We start from the raw sequence: 22724 nt of genomic DNA, 5'->3' as shown, positions 1-22724 counted from the left end.
CTCATGGCCTGCCAGTGGATTACCCTGATGGGCGGGTGCAAGTTGCCCACCACTGGGCTAGACAATAGATATTCATGTCCGAAAGTGGCAAAATGTGACATTAAATTCAATGGGCCTGATTCTCCTCTCACAGCAGTGTAATCAGGATTGAAGTAATTGCATTCAGATGAGGCTGAATTAGTAGAAAGCTGGTGTAAGTGCAATAATCAGGAAAAATGAGTCTCCCACAAAACTTCACACCTACAAACTTGATTGAGTATGCAGGCCACAGGAGCTGATAGTACCCGATAGAGAAAATAAGTGGTATGTGCTCTCAGTGGGAGTTGGTATATGCTTCAATCATAGGACTATCCTTTAATTTTGTGTAAAGTATTTCAGCTAGTAAACTGTAGCGGTAAACACAACCTGAAGAAATGGCTTTTGTAGACTGGAAGGTTCGCCCCCTAACCCCCCGCTCCCCCAACAATGACTGAAATTGGAAGTTAACCTTCAAAATTACAGCTCAGAAAAATGACACTTTTTTCCCCACTGACATGTTTATTGCATTACACCCTGTTTATATCAGCTTATTGGAGTGCTGTTGTAGCCGTATTGGTCCCAGAATGAGAGACAGAAAAGATAGGTGAGGTCATATATTTTATTGGACCAACTTCTGTTGGTGGAAGAGACAAGATTTCGAGGCACACAGAGCTATTCCTCAGGTCTGGGGAAAGTAATCAAAGTGCCTGAGCTAAATACAAGGTGGGATTGTTAAGCATAAGGAGTTCATGCATGCTGTGGGAAACCACTTAAAATGAAGCACTCTGTATCTGACCTCTCATTCCTCTTCCTCAGAAGAAACTTGCATAACACCTTCAAAAGATGAGCCTGCGAACTTAAATTCATAACTGTGCTGGACTCTAAAAACCATGGACTTAACAGACATTGGTTTTATGGCTCATTAGAACAATTGGTGTAACACCCTACTGCCTGCTATTTATTGCACATTTCATGTTAAATGGTGTCCTACAACATGTGTGAACCCCTTATGTTTAACAATCTGTCCCATCTTGCATTTAGCTTCTACACTCTGGTTACCTTCTCTAGTCCGGAGGAAGAGTTCTATGTAGCTCAAAACTGCTCTTCCACCAGCAGAAGTTGGTCCAGTAAAATATATTACTTCACCTATCTTTTTCTCTCTGATATCAGCTTATGTCAGTCATGTGCTGCATTGTCACATTAACTGGGGTATAGTGCACAGCAACTTGAGATGTTAAAAATGTAAAAAAAAACAAAAACAACATAATTAAACTATGATTTTTTTAACTAAACCGGGAAGTGTGAGGGTTTTATAACTCTTAGATGTCAGGAGGCATTAGCACTTAGCAGAGCTGTGGAAAAGGATTCCTGTATATATAAAGTGTGGAGTTGGCTGTAATTACTTGAACTTTTGGGGATAATTACTGAGCAGAGATCTGGGTCTTTGCACTCTACTGTACTGCACTGTACATCATTATGATCTGTGTATATCGCCAAAACACAACTTAGCACACAATAGTGGCAACTAAAAATTCACTGTGCTTATCTCTTCTGTTTATAAGCAGTGTGTGGTAGGTCATATTAAGAGGTGCCCCCACAAAACCAAACTTGGGTATTTAGGTGCCTAATCCTAGAAGGGTTAAAGGGGAAGGGGCTTGTTTTCTGTCCCCTGAAATGGGTACTACACCCCAGCAACTTTATATGGGGATATGCTGTGAGAAACCATGTTTAGCAATTTTCATTGTAATTAAGATGGAGAACGTTCTCAGAATTTCATGGGGCTCAATAATCCAATATTTTGGGTTGGTTTTATTAAATTATTCAAGGTTGTGTGTATAGATAAGGAACCTCTTGATGCTGGAAAGTAGAGGCGACTTGTATATCCTGCAGATGTGCTAGTCAGAAATATCTAAAGAAACTGTATTTTATTTTCCCTTCACACTCCATGGTGCTCATATAACAATTGAATCCTGGACCTTACAGAGACAGTGCCTTTCACCAAAACTGCAACCCCAGGTGGCAAAAGGAGGTAAAGTCACAGCCTGTGTGTGATCTCTGGACTTCGGGTTCAAGAAGAGAAAAAAGTTCCACAGATTTACCTTTTGCTGACTTATCCCTTGATCCCACCACCTATTCTACTGTCAACCATTAGTGATCATTCTGGAATGGTATCACAGTCCTAATCCTATAAAATTCCTCTTCTCCTAGAGGGAAGGAGAGCCTTTCATTATCAGAACTCAGTATTACATATTATTCAGTGGAATTTGTTGAACAGACAAGGCGGAAGGAATTTTAAAGGGCCAGGCATGTAACTTACATTATTTTCCCAATAGGGCAGTATATTGAAGGTTTATTTATGAACTGACTGTTTTGTCTTTTAATTATCTATATTTCCAAATTGGGCTTCTAAGTGTAAAATTCACTGGTATTATCTTAAAATATTTTGTAGGCCAAATCTGGTATCCTCATTTGAAAGATCAGTAGAATCGATGCATTCATTTGCAACACTTTTTTCTTCCTTCATCTTAATTTTTTTTTATGATGCCGCTAGTCAGAATTACATTGCATCCAGATTCAAGTGTTTAAACTGTACTCTCACTTTCAAACCTTTCTGTCTAATTAGCAATCATTGTCACATGCTTACTTGCTTCTAGCTTACTTGCAGAGTCACAGAGCGTAGCCTTGGTTGGGAATGCTGAAAATTAAATGTTTCCAATAAACATTTAATTTAGATTTAGTAATTGATTGATACGGAAACATTTAGGGAGGCTAAAATGTATACTGGAGGGGGGGAGAAGCTATTAACTAAAGCTATTCAGCTGGTTTGTCAGAAACTAAGGACCTGGAAATGTGAGTATCAAATGAGGATATGAGTTCTACATATATTCTTGGCTAATTAAGTTAGTATTAAAAAGGGTTGAAACTGTAAAGCTAAATCTGTGATGGAGGGGTTGCTAGATTTTCTTTAGAATTGATGGGACAGAATAAAGAAACTAGATTCTATGATTGACTAAAGTCGTCCCTTTGCTGAAATATAACATGATAGTGTTTAAATATACAAAATTCCTCTCCCACATTCCGGCAAGTACTCTATGGGTACATCTACTCAGCAACTAGACACCCGCAGCTGACCTGTGCCAGCCAACTCGGGATTGTGGGGCTAGGGCTACGGAGCTGTTTCATTGCTGTGTAGACGTCCAGGCTCAGACTGGAGACCAGGGTGAGGTGGAAGGGTCCCCGAGTTCGGGCTCCAGCCCAAGTCTGGAAGTCTACACAGCAATGGAACAGCCCGCAGCCCGAGCCCTGCGCGAGGCTGAGTTTGCTGGCATCTAGTTGTGTAGATATACCCTAAGAGTCTCATCGATTTCAGAAGTAGTGAAGACAATACTTGAGCCTGAGCCGAAATCCCAACTCTGAAAATTTCTGTGTCCGAAATCTGAGCCTGAATTTGAATTTTGCAAGTTTTTAGGGCTAAAACTGAGATCCTGGATTCAGCTACTCTGCCCTTCTGATTCTAAATTTTAAAAAATTAAAGGTAAAAACTTTGTTAATGAAGAGTTAAGGTTGACCGGTGATAGCTAGTCTCCTTCCAGAACACTGACTTCAGCAAATCTCAAACTTCTGAAAACCAGGAAATACAGAGTTAAGGTAAATGTCCACAAACCTTATCTCTGCCCCTCTGGAGCTGACAGCCATAGGGAATTACCTGCATGCATTCCAGCTGCATTCACTGTGTTAGGGGTATCTGTACTGAATGGTGGAGGAATAAATTGGAGCAGCTTGGAAGAGCCGTGATTCCGATATGAAGAGATCTGGGTCTGAGTCACCCCATGTGAGTTATCAAAAGGAGAAGGTGCAGATGTACCTTGAGGTTCCAGGCTGCATAACTGCAGAGTTAAGGTTGTGTGGGCATTTACCTTATTTCTTGGTTTTCAGAAGTTTGAGGGTACATCTACACTACAGGGGGGAGTCGATTTAAGATACGCAAATTCAGCTACGTGAATAGCGTAGCTGAATTCGACGTATCGCAGCCGACTTACCCCGCTGTGAGGACGGCGGCAAAATCGACCTCTGCGGCTTTCTGTCGGCGGCGTTTACTCCCACCTCCGCTGGTGGAATAAGAGCGCCGATTCGGGGATCGATTGTCGCGTCCCAACGGGACGCGATAAATCGATCCCCGAGAGGTCGATTTCTACCCGCCGATTGAGGCGGGTAGTGTAGACCTAGCCTGAGTTTTGCTGGACCTGACATTCTGAAAGGGCACAAGCTATCACAGGGCAACTTTAACTCCGTGTTATGAAGTTTTTGATATTTAATTTCCTTGTTTTTCAAACAAAAAGCTAAATCTTTGTTGGTAGGCGATAGCATAGTTCTCACCTGGGTTTGCAATCGACAAGCTATTGTGGTTAGGTAATAATGAAAAAACCTAGCTTTTCTATAGTGCTTTTTATCAGCAGATTGCAAAGAGCTTTAAATCATTATTCCCCACTTTACAGATGGGAAACTGAGGCATGGGGAGGTGAAGTGGCTTACTCAAGATCTCTCAGCAGGCCAGTAGCAGAGCTAGGAATAGTCTCAGTCCAGTGGTCTTTCCCCTAGGCCATACGGTTGCTATGTGATTCCTCAGTACTCCTCTCCATTCCTGTATGGTTTATTACAGTGGGATGGGATAATGATCAGGCTTTGAAATGTTTGTGATGTGTAGTTGCTAACAGGGCTGGTGAGAGAAATCTCATCCATGGTCTGTGTCCAAACCCATGGACAGTTTTATTGCTGTTGTTACAGTAACTAAGCGTGTGAGAGAAGATTTTTGTGTCTTTTCTTTTTCACCTCCTGCCCCACCATTCTCCACAACATAGACTCATAGAATATCAGGGTGGGAAGGGACCTCAGGAGGTCATCTAGTCCAACCCCCTGCTCAAAGCAGGGCCAATCCCCAACTAAATCATTGCTCCTTGTTCTGTCATCTGCCACCACAACATGTCACTGCCCTGCCAACATTCCCAGCTTCCCCTTCCCATGCATTAAGCCATTAGCTGGCACTGCAGAAGTTATTAACATGTAAGAAATTCCTCCTTGCTGTCTCCTGCCCTATGCTGCTGCATATACATATAAAAGTCAGCAGCTTACTAGAGGGCTGCATGCTACCTGTTTGTGTAGCTCAAAATGCACAGAACTTCACCCCTCATGCCCAATACCCATCCCCAGCTGAGACTCCTGCACCTGCTTCTGCCAGGCTTCCACAGCCATGCCCCAGGACTCCCCTCCCCCACAACCTCTGGTGAGCCCCCTCACCCCAAGGGATTCTGTGTCTTAACTATTCATTTTCTGGATTTCAGATGTTTCATTTCCCCCACCCTGATCCAGCTCACATGGAGGGTCAGGGAGAGGGGCACTGACACCCCAAGAGGGGCAGAGTCTCCCAGATCACACAGCGGACAGGAAGGGGTGCTGCCAATCCAAATCCCTCTTGCCCTATTCTCACCTGCTCTTTTACCCCAACCACACTTCCCCCTCAGTGAGCATTTGCACGTATCATTTATTTTCTTTTCAAAAATAGTTTCAGCACCTTCTAAATATTCTGTTGTACTCAGATTACATTTCTCCAATTAATAGCAATAAACCACACGTATGTGAGTGAATACACATGCGTGCATGTGCATGCGAGTGAATACACATACACCCCCTCTTGACACCTTGACAGAAACCGATTTCCCCCCAATGTTTACAGTTCATTCTCAGATTTTTGCCCATGGCGGGTTTCATTCATCTTTGAAAGAGAATACAACCTGAGAAAAATAGCTCAGAGATGTGTGAACTGCTCCATTCATGTCAGTGGGTCACCATACTATAATAACCATAAATGGAAAGAGCAATTAAAAAGTGTGGCAAAGGAGAAAAGTCCAGTTTTTTCAGATCCAATTTGATTAAATGAAATAGAGAGATACAGAAGAGTTTTTGAGATAGCAGGCACTGGAAAGAAGATTCTTGCATCACAGGGGTAGTCAAGAAGCAGACCATGGGCCAAATCTGGACCGCCAGATGCTTTTGAATGGACCCTGAAATCTTTTTAGTTACTTATTATTATTTTATTTTATTTTATTTTATTATTATTGTTTTGTTATTGTCTTTGGAGTCTGAACCTTGACTAAACCTTGACCAAGAAACTTGGACCTTGACCAGAAAAAATTGACTTACCGCTGGGATAGACAATAAATCTTCTACAAGAGGGGAGAAAGGAGATCAGTGAGATAAGAGACTATACACTTAATTTGAATTACTCCTGACTTACACCAGAGTTAGTGAAAGGAGAATGAGGCCCAAGTTCATGTAGGGTGTTAAAACAAGAAAACACTTTTTGGATACTGACATGAATGGGGAGCCATGACATTGTATGTTTGTAATCACTTAGAGCCCAATTCTGCAAATACCTGTGCACACAAGTAACTTTATGCACAGGATGGGTCCCATTGATGTGCATGATTGCAGGATATGGTCTTTAGGAACCAAGTTTATGTACCACTGACATTCTAAATTCTCTCCTAAAGATGTAGATCTAGAACTTTAAATTACTGCCTTGCATAATCCAGCTCAGATTTTCAGCTGGACTTTACTCTGGCCTTCATTTTTTGCGGGTCCAAATTTGCACCCACACAAAATTGTGCTGCTGTCTTTGCAGTCACCAATGAATTGCAGACTCAAATGGTATTTAATCCTCAGATAGACTTCAGCTGAGTTTCGCTTCTTTGCACCAACTGGGGAATTTGGCCCCATTAATATTTGCCCCCACAATTAACAGTAGGTCTGAAAATATGGGCAAACTTTTGTTTTTGAACTACGGGTCTGATCTTCATTCGGTGTAAGTCAGTTTTAGTTCCATTGAAGTCAGTTGAGCCACATGGATTTATACCAGTTAAAAGTCTGTCCATGTATGCTTGTCCTGGTAGCTAAAATGACGAAGAGTTTCTCTTCTGCTGAGGCAAAAACAACCAATGAAACCTTCAAATGTCATTCATGGATCAGTGAGAAGATTCTCACAGCAGTTGGATCTAAGAAAAAAGCCAGGCTACAATTTGAGTCTTCAAAGACGTGCTCGCTGAGAGCAAAAGCAAAGGCCAAACGAGTTCAACTCTGGCATGTTGTCAAATCACTGTGTAAGAAAGGCAAGGAATCCTGGTGGTCAACTCAGGCAGTCATGTTGAGAACAGGCTGCCACCAGGCATCATCTCTGCATCCTGTATTCAACTTTGCAGTGTTTGCAGGGAAAGATGGCATCAGCGTGCCCAGTAAAGAATTGGGGCGACCACATCAGCCAGAGTCTGCAGAATCAGTTACATCGATGGGAAGATCATTTCAAGACACTTGTTATTTGTCCATCGCCGACAGTCCCTCTTCCACTTGAAGAGGGGCAGAAAGTTCTGAAAGAGCCACGTTCAACTAAGAGGAGATCTGGATTGCCATCTCTAAGATGAAGTCTGCGAAGGTACTAAGGATTTGTAACACTACCCCCGAGTTGCTGAAGACAGGTGACACTACTGGTGTACTGTGGCTACCTAGGCTCTTCCAGACCATCTCTCATACTAATATCTCCAGTAAATGGAAGAAGAGTTTTTTTTTTCCTGCCTCTGTTCAAAATGGGAGATAAGGTTGAATGTACCAATTATAGAGGCATTATGTTATTGTCAGTCCCAGGGAAAGTTTTTGCTTCTGTGTTAATATCTCTGATCATGATGCACTTTATGGCAAAGGACATGGTACTCAGTGAGGCAGCTCCTATTCTCTGTCAGTGCCACATAATAGTCCTAGTCTCCTGAGGGCTGTAATACTTTGGTCTAATATCAGTTGGTGGCTTTCATGTGTTGGTGGCCTGTTAGATACAGGAGGTCAGACTAGATGATCTCATGGTCCCTTCTGACTTTACACCCTGACTCTGAGCTGAATTCTCAGCTATGCCAGGCTCATGCTCCAAGAGGCAAAGGTTGCTTTAAGCCATTCCTGCTCCTCTCCCAGCCCTGGGGGCAGTCATGGGCTGACCTGGGAGCCATCACAATTTAAAGCCGGCTTAGGACTGCTAGCGGGTGGTGTGCTCCTGCTCCTCTCCAGGACATCGGCTATGTACTGAGGGAATCCTCAGCTGCCCGATTAAGGCCCCTTTGCACCACTCCAGCAGCTCAAAGGGGAATTTAACCAGGCTTTGAGGATCTGGCCCAGTAAAACTATACCGCTGCACATTCCTACACCTATTGTTACCTTGTTCACTTATTTAACCACATTAATGTTACTAGCTAGGGGCATTTAACTGCTTAAAATATTAATTTTTTCTTGTTACTGTATCTCTTTATTGTACACTGCAGCTCCTGTTACTGTCTTGCACATGCTAGCATAAGGATTTCAGTGTTTCCCTTACTGTTGTCCTTGGAAAAGTTTATTCCTTCCAGTGAATACCTCATACTTCCAGCGGCCATTTCTGCCCTTTGAAATTGGCCATGGGCTGTCTTTGAGTAATAAGTTACACTCCATATAGGCTGATGCACAGTAGCTAACTTCCCAAGCTTTGTGTTGAGCCATACCATGTGTTGGGAGGTGGGAATGAGCAGCTAATCTCCTCTTTTTCTGAACAGTATGGACCCAGTTCGGTTCATATGTGCGGGGGAGTGATGGACATCAATTCCATTAACATGAATAGGAGTTAAAGTTATAAATCCCAGTATGCTGATGTTATGCTAGTTTCTCTAACCTTTTTGGTTCACTAAGACCCTGAAGTTCCTATCCAAATTGCCTGCAGCTATTCTTTAATTTCGATAATATCCTTTCCTATGATAAGGTGACCTCTGTGTAATAGTTGGACTGCATTTTCAGTACCTTTACGCTGTCAGAATAAATGTTTTGACTTTTACTCAATACCTTGATTTATGCATACTAGAATTCTTTGTATTTTTACTGCAGTTAAGCATGACTGGGTGCTCGGATACAATAAGGATGGGGACCATATAACTACCTCGATAGAGATGGATCGCTAGAATGCATGCCAAATGTATTTTTAGAGCTTTAACCACCACTACCCCAGATGCATCGCCTGATCAGTGTTTTATAATCTATGACCATGAAAACTGATTTTTTTTTTTTGGTTCCTAGCCTCATTGTTGTATGTTTCTCTAAACAGAAACCTGTGTCTCTCATCTGCATTTATTCCCAGTGTTTCCTGACTTCTTCCTTTGTATTGAATTCCCCTTGAAGTTATGTCTCATCAGCACATTTCATCAACGTACTGCATAATTCTTTCTTACAAGTTACTGATGTTTAAACTGAACAAAATCTGTCTTCAGGCTAATTAGAGCTGCATGAAATTACCCAGTTTACCTTCACAAATTTTAGAGATGCAAATGGTTGGCAAAAGGTCACAAATTTTGACTTGGTGAATTTTTTTTTATCAGTTTTGCCAATGGAAATAGCTGTGGTTTTGTGTTAATTATGAGCGTGATAATGCTTTCTGAGCCTGAGTCTGATGAATCATCCCTCAATCTCATTACTTGATTGGTCCATGCCAGTCAACCAGGATTCAGCCAATCCACAGGTAAAGGTCTAACCAGGTGACCCCAAGGCCAGGGATATACGTTCCAAGGAGAGCAGCCAATCCAGTCTGCTCAATGTCACTACCTCACTAGCATCCTCCCCTCCGCTTGGTGGTTCTGACATGCTGCTCCCATTCTAGTCTTGTTCCAACCCTGTTCTTGGTTCCTGATTCCCAAGAATCTGACCCCTGACTCTGGTTCCCAGCCTGACCACTGGGCTTGAGCATCCACGTCTCAGTTTCTGAAATTGTGTCTGACACCCTTCATCCCCTAACAGCTGGTAGCAAAACGATGTGAGAAGTAGGCCTTAGGCCCCTGGCTAGTCTAGGCCCAACCATTTAAAAACATAATCTTTCTGGAGGGCTCTTATCCTTTGGGCTGATATTTCACCACCCTATTTCCCTTATTGCCTTTCTTCTTTTTTTTAACCCCCCAATTTTTGGGGCTGGTGTTTAAGTGCCATGTCATAGCTTTTAGAAAGTGCAGGTAAATTATTAGGTGCTACTTTGGCCACCACACTTTGTTGTTCCTTCATTGATATTTTAGGCATTCCACGATTCTGTCCTTGATTAGCTTTCCAACTGTCTTCCCTGTCAATGTAGTCAGACTTTTTTGTCATTTTTTAATCAGCAACATTGCATAATATGTCAGGAAATACTGTAAATATTTACATAGACCCCACATCATAAAAAACTAAGTATCCTAGAGCTTCTTGAGCCATCCACACACACAATCTCAGCCCATCTAGTAATATGAACATCTCTAGCAATAGGGAGGGAAAGAAGAATGAAGCACTGGAAGGATTTTTTGTGTGTGTGTGGCTCACCTGAAGTTGCAGAATATCAGATTGTTACACACTGTCTTATGGAAAAAACAAAACTTATTTTAGGTGCTCAATAAGCAGCTACTGTATGCCACAGGTGTCTTCCTTCAAGCACTGCTTAGAAATCATAGGGTACCTCCATGTGGATGCTGTTTGCCCCTTTAAAATTCCCACCAGTTCAATTTGCAGAGGCAAGAAACACAGAATTCCATAGATTTCTTCCCCCCCCTCCCCCGCCACCCCTTAGCACGGAGCTGGCTGGCTGTGGGAGGCAAAGGCACTTTAAACTCTCCTAAAAGGCATGTTTTTCTGTACAACAGGATGCTCTGGGAGTTCTTGGTGCCCCTAAGTAATTATTTGTCCCTGTTTTACAGATGAGGCATCTAAGATACCAAGAGGTTATAAGCCACATTGTACCTTTATAGCACGGGCCGCCATTGCACAATGGAGATCAAGTGCTATGCCGAGGGGGAAGAAGGCTCCCATAGCACCTAGGCACACAGGGAGCATGCCTTTTAAGATGGTGCTCATGTCTTCCCCTCCCACAGCTAGCCAGCTCTGCTGCTCAGTGCTTGGGGAAAGGGTGGGCTATGCACTCAGATTCGCTCCTCTATTTCAATAGACAGAGCCGAAAACCACAAAAGGGCATTTTGCAGGTGCAAATTGAGCCTTTACAAAAGCAATGCTGCCTCTCTGAAAAAGGGCCAGTTTCAGTGGAGGGGGAGAGACAAAACTTGGCTGAATGTAGCTCCGAATGTCTCCATAAGATTCAGGGAAGGTGTTCCCACTGAGAAGAGAAACAACAATGAAAAAAATAATCAATTGCAGCATTCAGTATCACAGGCTGAGCACATTGTCATTTAAATCGCCATAGTTGAGCTGATTAAGCCATTCTGATAATAATGGCACAAAATCTGAATATTTACAATGCACTAAACGTATCTGCAGTTTTCATAGAGGTTCAGTTTTCCTGGAGCAAGAGCAACAAGAGATCTGTTTTCATTCATTCTGCACTGCAGTCTTATTGTGCAGAATGCAACATTTGTGGCATTGTGTTATGATGATGCGACTTCAAATGCTATGAAATGGCCGCCTAAAAACCCATCAAAGAAATGTGCAAATCAAGTAGTTTTACTGGTATGATACCTCTGTAAGAAACATTTCCAGAAACCTTCAAAGAATCATATTTGCATATTTGTATCCCTTGTATCTGTGTTTCTCAGTTTTATTTATATTTCATAAAATCCCCCTACTGTATTTTCACCTTATCATAATGTTCTTTAAACACAGTTGCTTCATGGTTAGATGACAGGATTGGAACAAATTTCCCACTGCTTGTTGCTTGTCAATGTTTTCTGTTTTGTAGTTTGGAGTCAGTGATACATACCTGCTTTCAGCAGTGTTGACTTATTCAATTTCCAGGTTTCCTTTTTTCCATCTATGAACCATGGCAGCAAAAAGCAGAAGGTCAGTGCAGTAAAGAAAAGACTATTAGTAGTGGATCACAGTGCTCTTCACTGTATCCTGCCTCTAAATTACAAGAATGCTTTTAATACATCATTTTAATAGCAATGCAGAATACGTGTTTTCGCTAGGTTACATCTATCCAGACGACCTCTTTATTCTAGAAGCAAGCATTAAACATTAATCATATCTTATTCTGAAAAATAAATGTTCAAATTAAAAGCTTCTCTAGTGGTGTCTAATCAGAATGACTATAGTTATATCTTGGAAGTGTTGTAAATACTCCTTATTGATCACAGGGTTTGATGCCAAGTTTTGTGAATGTAAGAGATGACAAATCCAAATTAGACTTTTTTGTACATTTCAAAACTCTTCATATTGAAGATGAAAAGGAAACTTCTCTGAAAATCGAAGCCATGAATCATCAGAGTAAAGAAAGCACACTGTTTAGCATTTCCCATAAACCTAGATGCAGCTGTCTTATTGGAAGAATAATTCAAAGCAGAGCTTTGTGAACAATTTAAAACTTTGTGAACAATTTGTGGTAGAGGGTTTTTACTGGCACTATATAGCTCTTTGTATATCAGTTTTAAAAAGAAGAAATAGCAGAAAGGGCTCTAATCTATCCCTTCTGAAATACCCTGGTAATTGATTTTTTAAACGTTTTTCTGTGAACTGACTATAGAAAACTGAATATGAAGGTAGCCTACTGACAAAAACAAGAAATTGCATAGAAGTTTCCTCCAGAGATGTTTCAAAGCACTAATCCTGATATCTGATCCAAGAAGCTCTGCCTTACAATTTCTCTGTTTTGAAATGTAAATTGATTCACTGAATCGTTTAACTTTACTTTATCTGATTATTATTAATATTATAATGAGGGATTTACGAATATTGAGAATTAAATTTCTTTACAGCTCTCTTTCAGAATAGTAATATTTTCATTTAAAATCCCTAATTATCAACAGTAATAAGTGGACTGTCCCTGTGTATTGCAAACTTCCTTAATTTAACTATATTTATGGACCCACTTATAGCAAAGGATTTAGTTTTTTTTTTAAATGGTCCATGTTTCCATTGCAAGTAATTTATTTAAGAAAAAAAATTGTATTGCTATCCCACTTGTTATTTTGTTTTGTTTATCTGTGGATTTATTTTATCTCAGCATACCTTTTCACTTAGCATGTCCCAATTGCTTCGGATATATTTTTTGTTCTTGGTTTCTTTCCTTCACCATAGTTTCTCTCCTTTTACTTTATCATTTCCATTTATTTTTCTTGTATCTGGCATATTTTTAAACTGAAACAGAGCTTATCCTTGTGATGAGTTGCATCTCTCTTTACTGGCACCTAAGATCACCCCATGGTGTTTCCAACCTTCACATTTAAAGACATCAGAACAGCCCTACTGGGTCAGACCAAAGGCCCATCTAGCCCAGTATCCTGTCTTCTGACAATGGCCAATGCCAGGTGCTCCAGAGGGAATGAACAGAACAGGTAATCATAAATTATCATCCTTGAGTGCTCCTTTAGCATCTTGATCATCCAGTGGCCCTACTGGTTGTTTAGCAGGCTTCCTGCTTCTGATGTACTTAAAAAAATGTTTGCTTTTACTTTTTGAGTCTCTGGCTAGCTGTTCTTCAAATTCTTTTTTGGCCTTCCTAACTATATTTTTACACTTCATTTGCCAGAGTTTATGCTCCTTTCTATTTTCCTCACTAGGATTTAACTTCCACTTTTTAAAGAGTGCCTTTTTGCCTCTCACTGCTTATTTTACTTTGTTGTTTAGCCATAGTGGCTCTTTTTTTTTTTCTCATATGATGTTCTCATATGATGTTTAATTTGGGGGATACATTTAAGTTGAGCCTCTATTATGGTGTCTTTAAAAAGTTTCCATGTAGCTTGTAGGATTTTACTTCTGGTGCTGTACCTTTTAATTTCTGTTTAACTAACCTCCTCATAGTTGTGTAGTTCCCCTTTCTGAAATTAAATGCTACAGTGTTGGGCCACTGTGGTGTTTTCCCTGCCACAGGGATGTTAAATTTAATTAAATGATGGTCATTATTACCAAGCGGTCCAGCTGTATTCACCTCTTGGACCTGATTCTGTGCTCCACTTAGGACTAAATCAAGAATTGCCTCTCCCCTTGTGGGTTCCAGGACTAGCTGCTCCAAGAAGCAGTCATTTAAGGTGTCAAGAAACTTTATTTCTGCATCCCGTCCTGAGGTGACATGTACCCAGTCAATATGGGGATAGTTGAAATCACCCATTTATTATTGAGTTTTTTATTTTAATAGCCTCTCTAATCTCAATGAATTTGCATCACTTCTGTTCTATAGAGATGGTAAATCTTAATTATAATTTCAAATTGCTATGTCTGTATCCAGCTGTGCATATGAACAGTTTTTGCTCAGGATATATGTTTGTGTGTTTATTTTTTAATCCCAAATTGCACTGAAATAATTAACTTGTGTTTACATGGACACCTGTCAAATGCTATACAAAAGACCTGTCTTCTTGCCCTTTCTTTGCTTAGTTCCATGGGAATTTCCAAAATATAATGTTATATTAGAACTATGCAAGCTTATATTTTCCTTTTATGCCTGTCCTATTCAGAGTGGATTCCTAAAGACAACATGTAAAGTGAGGGGCATGAAATTTTACAGTCCTGTTTTTCTTTCTTCATGAATTTGTAACCAGTACTGAAAAGCTGAGGATTTTATATTTTAGCCACGCTTTTTTCCTGCAGATTTCAGCAAGTGAATGTTTAAAAATATCTTTTTATGTGTGAAGCTGAATTTTTGATAAGAAAGTTAGAGTAGCTGTTTTTGCCTCCATGGAGACATTAATTTCCTTAAAAATAATTCTTTTAATAGCTGAATTTCTGTAACAAGAATGTCAAGAAAAAATGTTATTAAACCAAAATAAATAAATAAACCCAATCTTACATTTAAAAGTCTGATTGAATCCACACACAAAGCAAGAAGAGTCAGGGTTTTGGATAAAACCTCTTCCAGAACTCTTTTGTGATGGGGAAGAGAATACAGACCTGTCAGATCTTGGGCCCTACACCAAAGCGAGACGACGTCAGGCTACAAGGGAGAAGCTTGGACCCTGGGGAATCCATCTAGGTACTCAAGGGGAAAAGGCTGGACTCAACAAAGTTATGAAATAACAACCAATATGGTACTCTTGGCTTAGGGTGACCAGATAGCAAGTGTGAAAAATCAGGACGGGGGTGGGGGGTAATAGGAGCCCATATAAAAAAAGCCCCAAATATCAGGACATCTGGTGACCCTATCTTGGCTGCTATTTCCGCTCTCTGGAGGTCAGCACTCCAAGCCCGGCGAGGCTTCTGTCAAGAGCATACAGTTCACTTTACATCTTTGGCTTGTGGATGTTGTGTTTAAATAACCATGAGCTGACTGACCACCTTAGTCCAAGCTTATGCTAACTTGGCTAGCTGAGAAATTAGCCAGGCTTCTCTGTGAACAGAGGCTTTTTAAATGCCTTTTAAAATGGTCTGTTGCTTTTTGTCTGTTGCTTTTTGACTAGCCTGTGCCACATCATCCTCCTGTTGTGTACTGAAGTGTGTGCGATACATCTTTCACTGTTCAGAGGACCATGCTATGACCATGATTCTGCAAAGGGATCTGTGTGGGGGTCAGGGGTTACCCAGGCAATTACCCAAGTAGTTGCCAATGCAGATACCTATTGACTTAAGAGCAGTCTGAAAGCTCAGAGTTTTAGCCTTCACGCTTGGTAGGTTTAATTAGGATTTTAGTGTTACTTTGACAGATTTAGTGATCCATTATCCTTTTAAATATTAACTATAAATAAGAAATTCTCTCATGGAAATGCATGAGAATTGATGCAATATAATAATTATATCACATAAACATGTAGGTAGGTCATGTGTAAATAATACAATATTTCATCATAACACTACTCACTCTGAAATTACCCCATGGGCAGTGCATGAACCCCCCCTTTGGGGAAGCTAGCCCCCCAGCTCCATCCCTTCTGCCCGCTCTCTCCTGCCAGAGCCCTGAGACGCTCCTCACCCCACAGCTGGAGGAGCTGCAGCTGACCTGCCCCGAGCCCTGGTCCTCCACGTCCCAGCCGCTCTGAGCCCCGGGCCACTGGCAGGCCCGCCCAAGCACTGTCCCGAGCCCTGGGCTGCCCCAGGTCCCAGGCCGCCAGTTTGAGCTGAGCCCCTGCCTGCTTCGGGGGAGATGGCGAGTGAGCCCGGGGTCTCAGGGTGGAGGATGAGCGGGGCTACAGCCTGGGTTGGGGAGGCTTAGCCTCCCCTGGCCTATTATATCCACCTGCCATGAATTACCCTAATAGGTTGTTGGTTTTAGTGAACACTTCCCTGTTTATCCCAGTAACTCAGGTCGTTTTTGAGGCCAGACTTAATTTTTTCTTTGTGTAAGCTCCAACAGGTGCTCCACTTCAGGTGTGCATGTACCCTACCCATCCTTATGCCCCTCAGTGAGGGTATGTAGGGCTGTGAAGGACAAACTGCCCTCAGCTCCTTCTCAACCGCCCCAGCCTGAGATGGAGTGTGTAGTGGTGCCTGCTTATTTAGCTAGCTGCCTTGTCTGTGCTTTACAGTGTAGTTAATCTTTAGTATTTGTTTTAAGGGGATGTTTCCAGAAGAGGCTTCCACAAGGGGCTCTTCCCACCCCAAGTGTTGTCTCACTTGCCGGGAGTCCTTCCTAGTTAGTGTGAATGGAGATATACCTATATCATAGAACTGGAAGGGACCCCAAAAGCTCATTGACTCCAGCCCCCTACCTTCACTAGCAGGACCAAGTACTGATTTTGCCCCAGATCCCTAAGTGGCCCCCTCAAGGATTGAACTCACAACCCTGGGTTTAGTAGGCCAATGCTCAAACCACTGAACTATCCCAGTTACTATCTGCTGCTTAGGGGATATTCATGTGCCTTCCAAGTGCAGATCTCTTCAAGATTCAGGAGTCCTTCCAGGAAAGACAGGGAGATAAAGTTTTGACTCCTTATGAGGGAATGCTCCCTTCCACCCATGTCAGACTCAGGCCTGTATAATGTCCTGCACCTCTCTACAGTGGTCTTCAAGAGAACACAGCATCCCAACTAGTTTTGCAGATCTTCGCAGGAGAGATCTGTGGGTGATAACGCTAAATCTTTTGCTAAGAGGAGCTCCAGATCTCCTCAGAAAGAAACTGGCCCTAAGAGACCTGTTGTACCAGAGACCTTGCACCTCACAAAGGGTACCGCTGAAGCTCCATGTGGTCTTGGTACCGAGGGTCCCTCTACATCTGAATACTCAAGTACATCTAAATCCTGTGATATCTGTTGTTTGATACAGAAGCATACCTTGCTACCCTGTAAGCATGATTGAAGTACTGGGGACTCCAAAGATTCTGCACTGAAGACAATGGTATCAACTGCACTCCACTCAGACCAGAAATATCACACAGGTAACTTTTCTTGAGGTATTATGGCACTTCTGCATTCAGTCCCATCTCAATCAAGGAAATGAAATAAAAATATCTATAAAACTTAATTTAGAAAAGTTAATTGTTCCAAATTCATTTATTGGGTTCAGTTCAAGTTTGAGGCAAATTTCCTATCTGAACCTGACTATTTCACCCATCCCAATTACACTTCTTATACTACACTCTCTTTCTTGATAGCCATTCATTCATTCCATAAGGAGAGGGGATTTCTGGAAATGGAAAAGCTGCATAATGGCAGATAATAGCTTGAGCCCAGATTGTGCCTTTAAGATTCATGGGTGAAGATGACTACTGTGCAAGGCTTGTTCTGGGCCTTAGGCATCACTTAATTCCCACATGAATCCTGGAAGCAGAGTTTAAGTGATTAGTTGGCCTTGTTTTCCCCTTGGGATGGATCTCTGAATAGGATGAATTTGACCTGCTGTAGAGGGGATGCAGATTTCCTCTGCTTGGAAGTGGGGAGAGGTTGCTTCCACAGCACCATCCCACCCACCCCATGGAAAAGAAGGCTGTGTTACCTTTTCAGTGCCATTCCCTTGCACTGGGTGAGGGCTTGGGGTCACCTGCCTGCAGGGGAGTCATTGGCAGTGTGGCTTCATTGGAGCTGTGCTACCAGAGAACAAAGAGAAAGGGCAGAGGAATGCAAGGTATCTGCATGGATGACTCTTGCATCTGGCGGATCCCAGAAAACCCTCTCAGTTCTGAGCGTGAAGCATGGCTGATTCTCAAGGGTGCAGGAGGACAAATATCATCCCTCCAGAGAATTTGCTGAAGATAAATTCATCTTTCCCTCAAGCTCTTTTCCATGTGTATTTTGTTGGGAGAGGAAGCTCTGGTCTTGAATACTCGGTGGCTATTTACTGGCGTAGGAAATCCCCCTTCTTCTGAGTCCCTGGTGTTTACTGAACCAGTGTGGTTCATCTCTGATGGCTGAGTAGCTATTAATTTGACAAAGAGACAATCTGCTGTTTGAATCTGTTTGGCATGTGTAATACAGTCAAGAGTTGCAGGAGTCCTCACCCAACCTGTCACTGCAATTTAAAGAGCAATCTTTTGGGAGACTGAATCGGGTTGGTTTGCTTCTGAGATGAGAATGGACTTTCTGTATACTGGAATTGTTTACCCATCTCCTGAATCAGAGCAGGATGTTGCTGAGGTTTCCCATGCAAGCACTTACATAGTGGGAACTTAACTTTCTGAGCACAGAAGAGCAGCACAAAATAAAACACAAATATTCCCAGCTTGATGGAGTTTCTCTTCATTTAACATATCACTAAAGTGCAGAGGTGGGCAAACTTTTTGGCCCGAGGGCCATATCTGGGTATGGAAACTTTATGGCGGGCCATGAATGCTCACAAAATTGGGGGTTACAGCGTCGGAGGAGGTGAGGCTCCGGCTGGGGGTCTGGGCTCTTGGGTGGGGCCAGAAATGAGGAGTTCAGGATGTGGGAAGGGGCTCCGGGCTGGGATTTGAGGGGTTTGGAGGGCAGAAAGGGGATCAGGGCTGGGTTGGGGGGCGGGAGGGGGTCAGAGGTGCAGGCTCCAGGCAGCGCTTACCTCAAGCAGCTCCCGGAAGCAGCAGCATGTCCCCCCTCTGGCTCTCTATGTAGAGGCGCGGCCAGGCAGCTCTGCTCACTGCCCTGTCTGCAGATGCCACCCCTGCAGCTCCCACTGGCCAATGGGAGCTGTGGAGGTCGCACTTGGGGCAAGAGCAGCATGCGGTGCCCCCTGGCTGCCCCTACATGTAGGAGTCGGAGGGGGGACATGCCGCTGCTTCCAGGAGCCATGCGGCGCTGCAGCACGCACGGAGCGGGGCAAAACCCTGACCCCGCTCCCCGGCTGGAGTGTCGGAGCGGGAGCTCGAGGGCCAGATTAAAACTTCTGAAGGGCCGGATGTGGCCCCCGGGCTGTAATTTGCCCACCCCTGCACTAAAGGATCTGTCATTTTTATAAATAACTATTCATGTAGGGACAAATGACTTACTCTGGACCACATCATGTCCTTAAAGTCCAGGCTTAAAGGGGGACTCCCTTCTGCACACATCTCCCCTCTCTATATATTGAACAGGATTGTTAGCTGCCTCTGCAGCAAAATTCCCCCTTCCTCAGCAGGTGTGAGAATACACTAGTGTAAGAGAGAGATGGCCAGGAATGATGCATGTCAGCCCCCAGTCATCCAACAGAAACAGAAAATAAATATGGCCAGAGGGCACATTGGTTTCCCTATGGTGCCTATTCTGAACTAGGCAACTTCATTAAAGGAATTCCCTGGGGTAGCTGCCATATGACAGCCGAGGCAGACCATACCGGCAGACCATAGCTTGCTGGGAGGAACAGAGACTCAATGCAGATGGCTTGTATCTCAGAGACCTATAGGGATTATAAACCAGACCACCAGTCTCTTGCATGGTGGCAGGGTTCACAGATCCTGTCTCACTGATGGAAGAATTCAGGGGAAACTCCATAAATTTCCTACCCTCTGTGTTGGTGTTTCTACAGAGGATTATGAATCTGGCCCTCGGTTTTTACTCAGACTCCCACAGATTCTGAGTAAAAGCTGAATAAGGACCTTGAGGTGGTTGAAGACTCTGGCAGGATTAGGCACATAAAGAAATGCCATTAGATTAACTCATTCCATGGCATTGCCTACTGTCAGAGCCGCAGATGTGCTTCATTGCATTAGGTGTACCTGTGGGCATGCTGCCATCCAGCTCTGCTGCGGACTTTATCCCACTACTGCTGAAGGCCAAATAATCATCATCATTTCAAGTTGATAGCACAGTATATTTCCCCAGGGAATGCTATTCAAATTAAATCAGTCATGCTAACAATGATTTTATAATTATATAAAGGGAGCCCTCTACTCTAGCTATTTAAAAAACCCACTTTTGCATCATATCAAACGGTTATTGCCCTCGTTACATTATTTCCTACCCACCAACCCCGATACTCTGTACGTTCCTTTATTTGAGGCATTCATTATTCTGATAATTACCACATGTAAGTAGAGTTGTATCAAAATAAGAACAAATGTAAATGATAGAATCTGTTTACAATGTCAGTGCGATGGTAGGTACTAACAAACTCTAGCTGCTGTTCTGTGGGTGAAGGAAATTGGCCATGGCATTCATTAGCATACTTTCAAATACACTTCATATTGAGGAAGGCCTGATTATGCTGAGAACTACCCCGCTCGGCAAGCAGTGCCAAGTGGATCTCATTACACTAAACAGAGAAAAGGATATTCCTCAGTTTGAGTAAGGGAGGCAGAATCTGAAATTTGTAAGAATTATTAGTACTGATAATTATAAAAATGACTAAGGCCCTGATGGAGCAAGTTGCATAAACTGAAGTATGTGAGTAATCACATTGGATCACTTACATGCTAACAGTTACATATGTGCTTAAGAACTTTGCTGACATGGGACCTGAGCTGGGGCATAATAGGGGCCTGTCTCTAGCATAGGCAAGAATGATCGATATGTGATACATCATCGTAAGGCAGCTTCTTTTTTTTTTAATGTTTATTCTATTGTAACAATTTAATTTGCAAAAATTTAGATAAAATATCAACAGTCTGAATAGTACAGGAAGACATATAACAACATTTCCCTTTTCTCCTAGATCTTGCAAACTGCTGGACATTTCCAATTGCTCTGAGAGAAACGAGGAAGTACCATCTTAGAGGGGTGAAACATTTTTGAGAATAGGTAGCAATGATTGCAGAGGGAATCAATGAGAATTGTTCTGCCATTTGAATGGTGTGAATTTTATCTGCTTTATGATAGTCTTCTGCTCCTGACATTCTCTACAGAACTAAAGAGAACTAAAAATATACACTAATAAAATACGTTTAAAGTTTGAAGCGGAGGTAGTTATAAGTAAATAAGTTAATGATTAGTGACTAGCTGGCCACATACCAAAATATTAATGTTAACCTTTATATATGTAGTTTTATTCCATTGCCAGGCAATAAGTAGAAACCAGTGACGGAGACTGTGTAATTTTTCATTGGATTAGCTTGAATCATCAGCTGAGACAAAAATTCAGTGGCATGCTGATAAACTTTGTGAGTGCACCCTTCAGTCAGTCATTTTCCTTTACTGTGGGCCTAGTCAAATGAGTGATACAAAGATTAATATTTTTCTAGTGATTAGAAAAGTTTCCTCAAGTAAAAGCCATAACACATAAGAAAAGGGAACTTTTTAGATAGCTCTGAACGTGATTTTTCAGAGAATGTGACTTCTGGATATAGTACTCTTGCAGTGAGTTAACCTCCTTATCTCCTTCATTCTCTCTCTTTTATCATGTCTTCTTCAGGGATTTTGGGCAGAGGAAAAGACAAGGCATTAAATAAAGGAGTTCTCTGGCTGCTAACAAAATGAGGAGTGAAATTTGTATTCCAAGGGTCACTGTGGAGGGTGGGAGGTTTTTTTTTTTTTTAATTCCTTCTGTGGAAGATCCTTGAAATAAAACATCTCACAGTGACACTTTTTCTTTCTAAGAAAGAAAAAAAAATACTGCTTTAAAGTCTTCAGCATAGTTATAACCTGTTCCAGAGGTCGGGACTGGCAACTGGGAGACTTGGGTGCTCTTCCTAGCACTGTCACTGACTCACTGTGGTTTTAGGCAAAGTCACTTAAGCCAAAATTTCCAAAACTTGGATATCTAAAGTTAAGCACCTGAAGCTGTATATATGCACCTATATTAAAGTGACCTGATTTGTTTGGTTTGGTTTTTTTCAGAGCTACTAACATTTTTTTGGTCCTTCATTAGGAGACTCTAGAGCAGTGGTTCCCAAACTGGGGTTTGCGAAATATTACAAGGGGTTCTCGGGGAAAAAATTCCCTAATGGCAGACAGAGTTGTCCCTAGGAACCCCGAGCAGCCCGGCCCCTGGATTTCCAAGAGCTAAGCAGATCAAAGCAAACATATCTATCACACTGAGGCGATTTAAACTTCAAGATCCTTATAAGAAATGGAAAGGGAGGTGGATATTTTTTGCTGTTTTTAAAATTAAATAGGCAGCTAGTATTGTTTTTAAAATTATTATGAAGAACAAGTTTAAGCTTTGTAACTTGCGTTGCTTGCCTGTACTGCCCAAGACCTGAATGCTTATTTAGGAGGAACTTTTTGAGTTGGCTTCTTAAATACCTTTATGCTGTTTCACATCTGATACTCCTTGATGAAACATGGGAGCCTTGTCTTATAACAGGCTTATTGAAAGTGATACAAGCTACGAAAGTGAGATCTTGGAAGAGTGTTGCTATTTTCATAATGTAATAAAAATACTGTAATGAAAAATAATCATAATAAATAGTGTGTAATAAGCATGTCATAAAAACA

General features: G+C 42.0%; 1 long non-coding RNA gene across 1 annotated transcript in view; it reads left to right on the top strand.

Annotated features, from left to right (window-relative positions):
• Window positions 1-21570, top strand: part of LOC135973599 (uncharacterized) — a 114130-nt gene extending 92560 nt beyond the window's left edge. Inside the window, exons 2-3 of the long non-coding RNA XR_010590507.1 lie at window positions 17230-17341; window positions 21004-21570. This is a non-coding gene — a long non-coding RNA (uncharacterized LOC135973599). The remainder of the gene's footprint in view (window positions 1-17229; window positions 17342-21003) is intronic.
• The last annotated feature ends 1154 nt before the right edge of the window (window positions 21571-22724 follow it).

This window comes from Chrysemys picta, chromosome 9 (assembly GCF_011386835.1).
Source record: "Chrysemys picta bellii isolate R12L10 chromosome 9, ASM1138683v2, whole genome shotgun sequence".
NCBI lineage: Eukaryota > Metazoa > Chordata > Testudines > Emydidae > Chrysemys > Chrysemys picta.
This window is presented reverse-complemented; position numbering and strand designations above follow the sequence as displayed.